The sequence below is a fragment of the Oculina patagonica genome, chromosome 7, assembly GCF_052425735.1.
Source record: "Oculina patagonica isolate OP01 chromosome 7, crgOcupat, whole genome shotgun sequence".
NCBI lineage: Eukaryota > Metazoa > Cnidaria > Anthozoa > Scleractinia > Oculinidae > Oculina > Oculina patagonica.
Window position 1 is genome coordinate 26,913,877 of NC_135764.1, and position 14,404 is coordinate 26,928,280.

Sequence of the window (14,404 nt, forward strand, 5' to 3'; positions counted from 1 at the left end):
GCCGTGGCACCGCTTCCGTAACGGAGAACGTAGTCTGTTTGAAACGCCAAATCTGGTCTGGCTATCTGTTTGTACGTAAGGTATCCTAAGAAGAAAAAGTACGTTACGAAGAACGTAAATGTGACTAGGATCAGTACAGTTATCCCTCGCACCTTTGTAGCCATCAGCTTGGCCTTCAGTGGGTTGTTTCCTGGGTGGCTGGCGATCTTTCGTCTGCCTCTGATCCACACGGTCCTCGCCAAGGATATGTTGACAAACGTTATAAACAAAAACGGCATAACAAACTGGATCGGAAAGAGAAAGATTATAAGTCTGAAGGGATAGAAATTCTCCTGGGCGCTGCAGATAACTGTGAAATGAGTTTTATTGAGATCGACCCTTTGTCCGTCGTAGGTGGCTGAAGGGATTAACATGACGAGAAGCCCTGCAACCCATGCACCAAACACCAGTTTACTCATTGTCGAAGCACTAAACGTGCGTGGAACTTTGCGAGTTGAGAGATATTTTTCCAGGCTTATCACGACCAAAATGTTAATCGTTATAACGGCAAAAATAAATTGGAAATATCGAACGATCTTGCATGCCCAACCGCTTTGAAAGACGTCAAAGGTAATCTGAATGCAAAGAAGAGGAAGCGTTGTCAAACAAGATAGGAGGTCGGATAAAGCCAGATTTCTTAAATACATGTTCAAGTTCTTCACGAAACGAGTAGATTGAAGTTGAGTTCTCTTCTGTTTACTCCAAAGGAAAAGAAGCATGAAGCAATTGCCAACAACTCCCATGGCAATGATCACACCAATCATCAAGCAAAGGACGAGTTTAGTTGTAAACCCTGCTGGTGTAAACACGTACACTACTGGAGTTGGCGGCGCTGTTCTAGAGTTGTTAATCGGCGTCGAGGAGAAGTTTGTGTTGCCAGTACTGTTTACTACCGGCAACCACCATGTTTCTTTGTTTGACATGTTGGGTTGCAGAGCTTCTAAAATAGAAACAGACGAAGAAAAAAAAAACTGAATCAAGGTGGTTCGCAATGGTTTAGACATTCTTGTCTTATGCAATCTATTTAATACAGGTACACGGATGCGCCTGAAGAATAACGTTTGGTAACAATTAATGTAGGGTTTACTAATGAACAAATTAGTGACCCTGCAAGTGATTGGCCTGACACGATTTTTTGTCAGTTTTAAAGGTTGTAGTAAGTTTAAATATGATCTGATTAATCTTTTTCTCACAGGGGCACCCATCGATAATATAGTTCAAAACCACTTAAAGATAGCACCGTTGAACGTATTTTAGTATTTAAACGGTAGATATAGGCATATTTTTATCCCCTAATTTTTTTTTATCTGTTCGGATTTCCTAGCTGAAAGTCCAGTGATCCGAAAGTTATAGAGATCAAAACTTACCTTTTCGAAAAAATCCCAGCCAGAGAAAGGCTCCCGAAAATTTTAGGTGACCTTTTTAGAGTAAACAATCCGTTAAAAATGAACAATTAAAAAATACCATTTTTTAGATATTCGAAAATCCTGGGAAAGGCAGGCAAGCAAAAAAGTTTACAATGAATGTTCCGAAAATTCTAGATCTCAAATCGTCTTCCGAACAGATATTTTAACGAAATATTCCGTTGGGTGCCCCTGTTCTTAGTTCAGTCCAGAGCGGGTTTTCATTGATTTTTAATTCGTTCTAACTGTCATTCACGTACTAAGAAGGTTTTGTTTTTTCCAACCGACCAGATGGCTCGCAAGAAGCGCGATTAACTGTAAACGGAAACTCGGTAAAGTTTCAGCTTTTTTGTACGCTTTCGAAGAGAAAAAAATGGTTATTTGCGTTATCATTTATATTTCTTATAAACCCGTTAAGTACTCTTTGACTACCTGTACTTCTTCTTTACCTGAGTAAAAATCACGTTTACTTTGTATTTTGATTGCAAACAGACATACAAAGTTTAAATAATTGTTTAAATGAACGTGCAATTAAAATGTAGACGACGGCCACAGACACTCTAATGTCCATTAATTTTTTTAAGTCAGCAGTTTTAAGCAAAGAAAACAAATTTTCTAACCGTGTGTTTTTAAATTCAAGATAGTAGGTGATTGTCAAATTTAAGAATGAAAGATGACGTTATGATAAAAATAAAAATTGCAAAGTTTTCCAAAACACTAAATGTGAGAGGTAATGCTGTTTTAACTTACCCAAGATATAGCTTAAAACTGAACGGTCAGCAATATACCGAACTGTACGTGGTCTATGGTTTACTCTGCCAAAGCTTGTGCCATCTGCCACCAAGTGATTAACAATCTACTGTTCCAGCCGGATGTCATAAACCTCGCTTACATGTGTTTATGCATAAAACGGCACAGCAGACTCAATAAGAGTTGTTTTGAAATAATTAAAAACCTATTGTAAAATGCGTTAGAATATTAGAATACTTGTTCATTGACTTCCTCTAAACACCTCCATCCACCGGCCTGGCAGAAGAAAAGCCCTTTTTATGGAAAGTGTGCTCGCAAACAATCTATGTCTTGCAAAAACAGTTGAATTTGAATATCTATTACTTGCTAATTTTCAAAAAGGCAAACCAGGAAAAGGAATTTGAATACCTTAATTGAAATTTTTATTTTTATTACAGGACGGCCAGAAATTTGATAGTAAGCTGTTTACCTATGATTGGATTTAGTACAACCACTAACTAAAATTCTCCATGCTTAAAATGTTTTCTATTGCCGTCGTTTCTTCATTACTTAAACATTGTTTGTTGTTAACCATAGCCTATCCAGACCGGGATGCGTGTGTGTGTGTGTGTGTGTGTGTGTGGTGAAGTGCCCGCGCTGACTTTGAACGCCTATGACTTTTTCAAGATTCAACCAAACGCTGCCAAACTTTGCGAGTTTGGTAGGATAGATTGTTGTGTCAGGAACTTGACGTCACCATGGCAACGACATTTTGACAGGCATGTTTTCTCAAATTTGTAAATCTCGTGTTTCTATTAATGAAAAATAACTTTAATGCAATTCTTTTCACCTTTTTATGGCTTTTAAGCACTTTTTTTTATTGATTTTGAGTAGTTGCAGTAATTTTGAGCTGTTTTCTGATGTTTTGGAAAAATTCCGAAATCCAAGATGGCGGATGCGAGATGGCGGCTGTTTTGACATCATGATGTAATTGTCGCGTGATGTGACGTCATCATCCCACGTGACGTATACAGAATCCCCCCCCCCGGTATGAAAAGATCCAAAAAAGCCCGGTCTGAATAGGGTTAAAACAATGCATGAACGGCTCTTTGGATTTTTGTAAAACGTGACCACACATCCGCTAAACAGAAGCTTGGAATGACCACAGAATTAACGTTTGGTCATGAGTGAGGCAGTAGTCGGAGGGATATTTTCAACCGACTGGCGATGAAACAGGCTAAACGTTTCGTCAGTCATGGGCTCCTGGTTTCGTGTAATTATATTTTTGGCCCGGAGACTAGTATACTACCTTTCAGTATACCCCAAACTGAAGAACCGTTGACCAATAAAAAGGCCAAAATGTTTACTGGGAAATCAATCAGAAAAAAAAAAGTTATCGTCGTCTTTTAAAGTTACAATGGCAACAACAAAGTTAACGTATCAAACTTTTAGCAGGGGCATCCACCCCCACTCCCCCCACTTAGGGCTCTCCACGAGTTGCTCGGCATCTTTTTGGCAACTTTTCATGTTTCTAGCAACTTTTTCCCCTTCGAGCAACTTGCTGCATTTTGAGAAATTTCCGGACCGAGTGTTGATTTAAAACATTACAAAACTCGTCAGCAAACATAACGTCATAGATATCATCACGATTTTTCTCAGTTGAAGTAATCCTTGTTATTTAACAACCGTTCCCTTTAATAAGTTATTTAGATACGTTTTATGCTGTAAAATTGCATAAAACTGCTTAGAAATCTTACCCTCAAAGGGAAATTAGCATATATTTAGAGAAATTCTCTTGATGAGATGCAGCGTCTTTGATTTATTAGAGCAACGCTCGAGCAACTTTTATTATCAGCAGCAACTTTTTTGGATTTTTGGAACAACTTCTGAGCAACTTTTTGAGAAATTACGAGCAACTTGTGGAGAGCCCTAGGTGGGGGGAGTGGGGTGGATGCCTCTGCTAAAAGTTTGATACGTTGACTTTGTTGTTGCCATTGTAACGCCATAACTACATAAGGGTATAGTCAAATACACGAATCATAGTGTTGTTCATTCCATTAGCAATTTCACTTGATGTTGTATCAATTTCCGTTATAATTAAGGCTCAGTTTCTAGAGGCGCGTTTTGTAAATGCAAGTAAGTTTTACAGGCCATAGTTATCCGCAGAATTCTTAAACAAGACTTTCCGGTATAAAAGGAGCATGGCCTGGCCATTCTCACGCCCAGTTGTCAGTCAATCATCAAAGCGTAAACAACTGGCAAACATCCTGCATATTCTCCACAACTGTTACTGATAAAATGTGTTCATTTTTGCTAGAAATATTCTGTCAAACGTTAGGAAGTTATTTTTCATAGTTTTGTCAATAATATATCTTGGTTTCATGAGATTTCAAAGCAAGTTCAGCTTGAAGGATGCTCGGCACCACAACGTGGCACGAATACAAATGTCCAAATTTGTATTTCGCGCCCAAGAAGTGTGAACATGTGAAATGTGGGAGGTGGCATCCCTTTTATAGTGGAACGTCTTGTTTAAAACATCAGGAAATCTAACTCCATACGTTTGCTTGCTTTTTCGTAATTTTGGTTATGGTGCACATAAACGGGGTCCAAACTAAAGACATGTCATTTGTTTATTACACAGTAATCGACATAATTCATTTTACGTTGGTCAAATTTAAATTATTAAAATGTTATTCCACACGCCCAACAAGCGACAGATTACAACAGAACACTGATCAAACTTTTTATTACGCACTCGATCCGTTTCTCGCCATCTTGGATTGCATTCATCTTAGCCTAGTGCCAGTCCCTATCGTTCTATAATAAGTAGTTCCAGTTCTCTACAAAAAACATGCTTGAAGTGTTAAAAACAGGATTATGTGACGTCAAAGTTTTATTTTGCAGTCATGTCAAGTTTTATATTTTCCAGTTCGTTAGCTCCCGCATTTACCTCATTTCTCGCAGCGTTCTGTCTTAATGTAGTCATCACAACCTTATTAGGTTGCAGATCAATGTTATCATCCCTAATGCCACACTTCCTACACAAAAGATTCTTTACAAATACACGAAAATCCTTCATTTGAACAAAGTAAATCAAAACGTTAATGGCACTGCTGAAATACGACGCAATGCCACCACAAGCATAACGGATGAGGAAATCTGTCGAAAACGCACGTTGTGGCTTAGCTATCTGGGTGTACGCCACATTGCCTATATAGAACAAGTAAGGAACGATAAAAGCGAATGTAAGAGCAATGAGTAGAGATATGCCTCTGATCCTCGTTCTTATCAAATTGGACCTGAAGGCATTGCTTACTCCAGTACCAATTTGCCTGCTGCCTCTGTCCCACAAAATTTTGAGTAAACGTATGTTGACGTAAGTTAGAAATATACCCGGAAAAACGTACTGTAGCGGAAAAATGACGAGTGTTATTTTAAATTAAATGGATAGAAATGCTCGTTGTAACTACAGATTACCGTAAAATGAGTGTCGTTTAGATCTACTCTTTGTCCGTTGTATGGTGCAGCGGGGAGAAACATGATGGTTATTCCAAAACCCCACGCACAAATTATCATTTTACGGACTCGCGTTGTGCTGAACGGGCGTGGAACCCTGCGAGTCGATAAGTACTTCTCCAGACTTATCACCACCAAGTTATTCATTGTAACAACAGGAAACACGAAGTTAAGATATCGAACTATCTTGCACGGCCAGCCACTCTGGAACACATCGAATAAAATTTGGATGCACAAAAGAGGAAGCGAGACGGCGCAGGAGAGAAGATCAGACAGAGACAAGCTTCTTATGTACAAGTTTAAACTCGTCACAAATCGGCTTGTCTGGATCGGGTTTCTGGTATTCTTTTTCCAAAGAAAGTAAAAGACCAAACAGTTACCAAGGAAACCCACTGCACCAACCGCAGAGAGAATTAAACACAGCACAAGTTTTGCGGTGATACCAGCCGGCGTGAAGAGGTAGATAGGGTTTATCGTTTCTGTGTCATTACTGAAATGTGTTGAATTGTTTGTAGATGTGTTGGACGACAGCAACGACGCTTCATTGTTGTCCATGTTAACAAATGTCAATCTACGAAAAAGAACAACAAGAAACTAATGATTACTTTTGTTTTAATTTTAATGTTTTTTTTTTTTGCATTTTACTTGCCTGGTTGTAAGATGTAGGAATACTTAATCCACGAAAAGAAATCCAGCGTTCAGCTACTCAAAGTCAACAATGATCAACTATGCCACTCCAAAACATGGTTAACTCATTTACTCGAATAAGCGCCGCATTTGGGACGAAAAAGTTAATTTATAAGCGCTGTCCCCGATTAAGCGCCGCAGTCCCGATACGGTGTAACTAAAAAAACACTACAAAGCAACTCCAAAAAAAATTATTGGAAATTTCTTTACATCAAAAGCGATGTTCTTCGGTTCAAAGTCTTTATATTATTATTATACTAGTAATACGTGACTCGCAGGGCCTCGCGAAGCTCTGGGTTGGGGAGGGAGGGGGGTGTTATAAATAAGGAGTGATAACCGGTTTTAACCGGTGATTTGTTATTGTTGCCTAGTAACGGACATGGCCGCGACACCCTCGTTCCCAGGGTCTACTCCGCTTTGAAAATGGCGGCTCTTTCTGGTTCGTAAAGAGGTATAAAGCGTTGGAAAGCGCAGACTATTTTCAAAATCATCGACAAATTATTGGATATTCGCATTTTGGTCATTTATTTTAGGGCATTAAAAAAAAAGAAGAACGAACGGCAGGAGGATTCGAACCCTTTAATCCGAAAAGAAAAACGATAAACATGAAAAGCTCAGGATTCGAACCCATCAAAAAAAAAAAAAAAAAAAAAAAAAAAAAAAAAAAAAAACCTTAGCCGGATTCGAACCCCCGCCCTCACTCCCAAAGATCTGATTTGAAGTTCGACGCTCACACCACTAGGCCACCAGCGCGCGGCCGTGTGACGTCATTTCCGCCAGACACCAAGCTCACAAATATATATGACCGTAGCGTAAACTCCACACGAGATTTCATCCCGTCTGAGCCCTTTGAGGGACAAAATTATACACCCCGCTACGCTCGGCCTTCGGCCTCGCTTCGCGAGGAATTATACTAGTAATACGTGACTCGCAGGGCCTCGCGAAGCTCTGGGTTATTGTTGCCTAGTAACGGACAAAACACAGCAGACAGAATACAAACAGAAACTGAACAACAACGAACTACATGATTACAGAGACTTCGACAAAATACCGCGGACAGAATACAAGCAGAAACTGGACAACAACTAACTGCACGATTACAGAGACTTCGACAAAATACAGCACACAGAATACAAACAGAAACTGAACAACAACGAACTGCACGATTACAGAGACTTCGACAAAATGCCGCGGATAGAATACAAACAAAAGCTGAAGACACAAGAATACAGAGATTACGAACGGCTACAGGATAGATTACAATTAAGAAGGGAAAGTGATGCAGCGCGCTTACAATTAGAATCGGAGGAGGAGAGAAATATTCGATTACAGTCTGCTCGAGAAAATAGTGACACGCGTAGACAACAACAACAATTACAGCAACAGCAACAGGAACTAAACAGAGATGATTATCTTTCCAATGGATGGAGAAATCCCGATCAGCCTTGACATCAGCAACAATGGGTTCAGAACGAAATGGCAAATTTTCATACAACAATGAACAGTTTTCCACACCAGCAGTTTATAGCCTGAATAGGCGTTGAGGGAGTATTATGTGGAAATCAGTGTTATTTTAATCCGAAAAGAAAAACGATAAAAATAAAAGGCTCAGGATTCGCACCCACAAAAAAAAAAGGAAAAAAAAAACCCCTAGCCGGATTCGAACCCCCGTCCTCAGTCCCGAAGATCTGATTTCAAGTTCGACGCCTTACCATTAGGCCACCAGCGCGCGGCCGTGTGACGTCATTTCCGCCAGACACCAAGCTCACAAATATATATATATATACATGACCGTAAACTCCACACGAGATTTCAACACGCCTGAGCCCTTTGAGGGACAAAATTATACACCCCGCTACGCTCGGCCTTCGGCCTCGCTTCGCGAGAAATTAAAAAATCCTTTGTCGTGAAAATATTATAAAAATGCACCGCCCTCAAATATGCGCCGTATTTGAGATGCGAAAAATTAAATAAGCGCGCGGCGCTTGTTCGAGTAAAAACGGTAGCCACCAAACAGCCGGCCTACAATATTGAAAACCTAGGAAACTATTTTATTTCAAGTATGGAAAACAATAAAAAATTCAAAATTCCTTTGTGAGCTAACTTAGAACGCGAACTTCTATTCGAATGAAAGTACCATCCCAATTTGACCGGTAGTTTTACAATAGGTAAGGTAAGGTAAAGTCTGTGTCCGAGCCATGAGGCTCATACAGCCGAAGCTTATCCCGGTTTCCGTAGCATTAAGCGACTAGGAGTATTGCTACTCACCCCTGGATGGGATGCTAGTCCATCGCAGGGTTACCCTCCAGCAGTAAATTCGCCGGTACCCATTTATACACCTGGGTGGAGAGAGGCACTGTGAGAGTAAAGTGTCTTGCCCAAGAACACAACGCAGCGCCCCGGCCAGGCCTCGAGCCCGGGCCGTTCGACTCGGAGTCGAGCGCGCTAACCATTAGGACACCGCGCCTCCCAATAGGGCGAATACAAATTGATGGTTAACGCGAATCTTCAAGGGAAATCGAAAAGAGTTCGGGTCATCGGGGTACCAGTTATGGAGGGTAAAATTAGTAAGAAAATCACCTGGAGGGGAGTCGCAAAAGGTTCAGCCGCCAATCCAGTAAAGCTATAGTACCCCTGAAGGTAGGAGAAAGCGAGGAAGACCCAAGATTTCGTGGAGAAGAACTGTGGAAGGTGAGCGTAAAGACCTGGGCTGGATTAGCTGGAATGTGGTGGAAAAGCGAGCAAAAGATCGTGACGGATGGAGGACGTTTCTGAGTGGCCTTATGCTCCAGTTAGAGGAGCGAAGAGGATGAGTTGAGTTGAGTATATATCATAATAAGTGAAGTTAAAGTGGTTCACCAAACAATTTCTGAATAACAACTTAAAATGCAAATATAGGAAAAACACTTCGAAATTAACGAAGGGTCTATTTTTATGTCCATTATGTAAAAACAAACACGGTGTTAGCGAGTTGATTTGGTTCAATGGTTTGCCCTCAATGAATTTTAAACTCTCTTTAAATTTTAACACAGTTAATGAACAAACATGGACATCTAGTTGCTTTGTACTTTCTTTGTCTAAAGGGTGAAAAATATATGCCATCTCTTGAGCCTTTTTAGATTAACTGTTGGCCAGTCTGTTTCTACTTCTTACATGTTTTTCTTTTTAATGTTCCAAAACCATCATGATTCTTTCACTCTTGTTGCGTAGAACTTTTACCCGACGTTACTTCAAGGAGCTACGTCACTGGGATTTCGTAGATTTTTGGTCTAAACTGTTCTGAAATTAGTGATAAAAGCAACTTGACCCATCAATAACAATATTTGTGAACATCTAAAGGAAGAGATAACCTTAATTTGGGGATAGAAATCAAGCTTCGGCTATGAATATTGATTTTTCTGAACACTCACAGAAACAGCTTGAAAAGTTAAGCCTTAATTTTAAGTCCGACCTCCGAGCCGTCCACACCCTTTACTCTCGCCAACAGTTTTAGTTCTATAATACAGCAATTTTTTTTATAAAACGTGACTATTATTTTTAGGTTTCCAGCAACACAAATATTCGTTTTGGATTTTTTTTTAAAAAATCTGGTAAAATCCGTGTCAAAGCTGCTTTAAAGCTGAGAAGAGTGATAAGTCATTTTAACTTATGAAGAAGATACTTCCCACCAGGGAGATAAAACAGGTACGAAGGTGCTTTCCTCTTAAATCCAGGCTTGAAGATTTTGTCCCGAAATTTTCTATACAAAGGCGGCGAGTGGGCACTGAACAGAGGAAAAGAAAGCCGCTTCTTCTTAGTTTCCAGTAAGACAATTCTCATAGTCTCGTATTGTTTTCTGATGTCGCAAGCAATCCATATCGGAAGGTCTGTTGTGCTTACAAAAACAAAACAAATGCTCGTATATATAAGTCGTATTTAAGAACTGCTTACGACACACGAAATATATATATTTTTAACATTTTATATTTCAGATTTTCAGATTTCAGATTTTTTTTATATTTCAGAACTTCAAAACACTCGAAACGTTTCACCAAGTGCCGCGCAACGACTAACACATCAAACTGTGTAATTTAGGAACAGAAATATAAAAGCGATGAAAAACAGCTGGTTTCAAACTAAAACGAATAGGGAAGTCTCTTTTTTGGACACAACCAAATTAACCGACGGAAACTCTTTTCTTTTTTCCTGAAGAACACTACCGTTTTGAATGAAGTGTGAAATTAAAATGCAGTTGGTTCTACAGCGGCGATGAAGTCCTACAATTTTCAACGATCAAATTAAAACTTGTGCAGCATATTTTCGCCAAAGGCTCGAAGAAATTTCTTACCTTCCTTTGGCAGAAAAAAACAAACTTTGGTTATTTCGGAATATCCTTTATAAAGTAAAATGCATATTAAATGTCCTGCAAAAAATGTTTGAATTATGCTTTGGGATGGTTCTACCTCTTTCTAGTTTGTAAGATACAAAATATTAAGGCCACTACTTTTTGAACAAGCAAAAGAAAAGATTGGAGATTTTGCCATTTTTCATATTTTGCAAGATCAAGTGTTGTTGATAGTGATGCCATCTATAAAATGCAGATCTTTTTGCGAACACTTTCAGCCAATACATTCAAGGTATATTTGCATTATACTTAAATTCAAACACAATCTTTAAACACAAGTCTTTTTTATTTCTATCCTTCTTTCAAATTTAATTCAAATTAACATACCTCTTTCTGACACAGCTCCGTTTTCGAGTTTTCAGTTTGTCAGGCAAAAATCGCGGAATGGTTTTTCAGTATAAATCTTTGTATTTTCGTCAACTTTAACTCGATAATATTTTTTACATATATTACATTCGAAGGTGCGTTTTACAGTCAAATTGACGGGGCGGCAATTGCGCCACCGTTTTGTTGCTATTTACAGATTCAAGTATGTAAAAAAATTCCCCGAGTTTAGAGCTTCGTGGAGCTAAACTTGAAAAGCAATCCAACTAATTTATATCTAACAAGACAATACGTTTTTTGAAATTTCTTGCTTCTACCTCCTTCCCTCCCTTGAAAAAGGTTGATCAGCGAACATTTCATTTTGCGTTTATTAATTTTTAAAAAGTGCCGAGACAGCCTGGGCTTTTTGCAAAAATGTTGAGCCATTTTAAAATTCCGTTTATCTAAAAATCCATCGGCAATGTGTTTTTTAAATGGGTACTTACACGGCGATAAATGATCCAGTAGTCCGGCCCGAAGACAATTGAACGAATAAAACGAATTATGTCTCGTCAGTAGATAAATCCACACAGTACCACCAACTGCAACGAGTGAGTACTTTGCCAACGCAAACTTTTTAATATACACTCAAAATAATAATTATTTCATTATTAGCTCATTACGTTATTATTAAATTATATTTGTTGCTAAAGAACACACAAAGAGGACATCACGTGGTTTTATTTTTTACTACTCAACAATTAAACAACAATTTAAATCATTTATCTCTCCTTAATAATATCTGCAAAAAGGAGCTTCCCCAGACCCGTCATGATTCGTTCACCGTTATTGTTGAGAAAAGAAGTCATTTAAAACCAGGAATCAAAGATGCTTCCCACGACGTACACGTAAAAGCAAGCATCTGCGTTGATAAATTCAAATTACGTGCGAAATAAGTTCTCCAAGCAAACGGTTGATGCGACACTGAAAAAAGAAAAAAAGAAATGCCATATCCGCTTTATTTCCAAGTTAAGACAATTGCCATATCTTGGTATTGTTTTCTGGTGTCGCGTCGCAAGTGATAATCCTTATCGGAAAATAAGGGCCTTTTCTGCGTGGAAATAAAAATGCTTCAATGACAAGAAGTTCTATATTTGAAACTTACAAAAGCTGCTTATGACACACAATGACACACGAAATATATGTTTTTAACATTTTTCTCGCACGATTTTCACATTAATCTGCCAAACCAAGAATTTTGAACGCTCATAACGTTTTTCAACGTTCCGGGCAATTATAGCACATCAGTCAAAAAAATACTTTTAAATTTTCCGTAAGTTAATTCAGGGATTAAAAATATTGAAGTATTGTGCTTTCATACTTGAAATGGATTTCCAATAATTTTTTCTAAAAAGGACTATGGTGTGTGATGTTAAACATGATAAACTTCCTGCTTTTAGTATTTCCATTCTCATTAAAGTACTTATTGTATCTTAGCTCGCAAAAGAACATAGAAAATTTTAATAAAAGTTTGCCATACCAATGACAAAATAGGTTTTCGCTGTTCTGCATTATTGTAGGCCGTGTGTTTTGTGCGCTGATGACGTTCAAGATCGATATAATCGATAATTGTTCACTTTGAGTAGGCGATTACCCAGAACCACGAGTGTACATTATTCCATATTTCTTCCAAGTTCCGGGTATTCCAAGGATACATTGTTACTGGATTACACCACAGACTACAAGGGGAGAGAGGGGGGAGGTGGATGTCATCCCCTCGATTTTTCTTTGTAATTTTAAAAAGGGGATTTACTCTTTGTTTATCAAACTTTCAGAGGCTGTTTATTCATCTCTTCCTGAAATTTTGATATGAAAACTACGTTTCTATTATTTTAGATGTTGCCATGTCAATGTCATAATAATATCCAGATTTGGCCAAAAAACGTCATTTTTGACATAATTGTTTTATTTTTCCTTTTTTTTTTTTGAATCAAAATGGTACGATTCGTGTAATATTTCCTTCCATAAGCATTTTGGTTTGATAATTTTTTTTTATTAATTTCCGTTATTTTCTGAATTTTTTTTAAAAATGGTGAAATCCAAGATGGTAGATCCAAGATGGCGGTTCTTATGACATCATATGATATCACATTCTTAAAATTTATGTTATCTAGTGTAGTAAGCTAAGGGATTTTTTAGTCAATGCAAAATAATTTTGCTGTGCATTTAATGCACAAAATGCTTAGGGGTTATATCCCTCCTCCAACCATTGGTGTGGGATGAATTTGCGTGTACGTCCGAACGTCCGAGGGTTAAACCTGCAAAATACTTTATCCCAGCTTGACTTTTTAGAAAAGGACGAATACAAATTGTTACGTGTGCGTGTGAATACGAAGAATTTACAAAGTACTGAGAGTCACATGCTTAACCATGGGATAAGGTACATTCATTTTTTAACTCGGAAAAGAGTTGTAGTGGGCGAAGTGAATTCACTCCTTCCATCCTTCACTCGATTCCTGTAAACATAGGCACGCAATACGTGCAAGTGTTTTACGGCCTCTAGAGAATTAGACCTGTCCTCTGATTACCTACATTTCTAGTTAAGTTGAATAATATTAACATGTCTAATTACCAGCCGAAATATTGTATTAATGCCAGTTTTCTTGAAATACCGTATTTATTCAGCTTTAAGCCGAGACTCTAAACATTTGGTTTTTAGAAACAGTTAGATTCCGACAAAAAAACCGAAACACTCGGAAATAAGCCGAGACCCAATTTTTTTCGTCACAATCTCTTCTACAATAATTATTTCTGCCTGAGACTGTTTCTGTTCCTTTCTTTAAGTTTAGCTAATTTGCAGAATCATAGACTACGAGCAGGTCCCAATTTTTCGCAGAGTTCGAAAAAAAATTTCGCTTCAAACTCGACGAACTCTGCGAAAAAATAGGGACTGCTCGTAGTCTAGCAGAATCACTGCTAACGTGACTTTTCAAGAGAAGGAGGGTCAAGAAGGAATCGATCTATTTGACTTGTTGTCGCGACACCAGAAACTGGCCAATCAGAAGCGTTCGTTCCCACGCGCTTGGTAAACATTGTAACACGATCTGACAGAAATCGGCTGCATGTAATATTCTTGTTCAAAAGTGAGAACTTAAAATAAAAATACCACGACTTCTCTCACGTTCTCTGCTAAAAGAAACCACTTCAGAAGAGTTTGATTGGATTGAGGATACTCGACAAATACTGGTAACAGCACATGTTTCGTTTTGATGACATTTAAAGTTCACCCGCTTGATCTGCTTGATCTTTTCGCTAGCATCTTGGCGAATTGCGACGAACTGAA

The 14,404-nt window shown here is 38.4% G+C and overlaps 1 protein-coding gene and 1 pseudogene across 1 annotated transcript in view; one reads left to right on the forward strand and one right to left on the reverse strand.

Moving 5' to 3' along the window:
* Positions 1–14,404, forward strand: part of LOC144660464 (polypeptide N-acetylgalactosaminyltransferase 13-like) — a 142,213-nt gene that overhangs the window by 42,413 nt on the left and 85,396 nt on the right. The window lies entirely within an intron of this gene.
* Positions 4,978–6,464, reverse strand: LOC144661002 (putative G-protein coupled receptor 19; annotated as a pseudogene).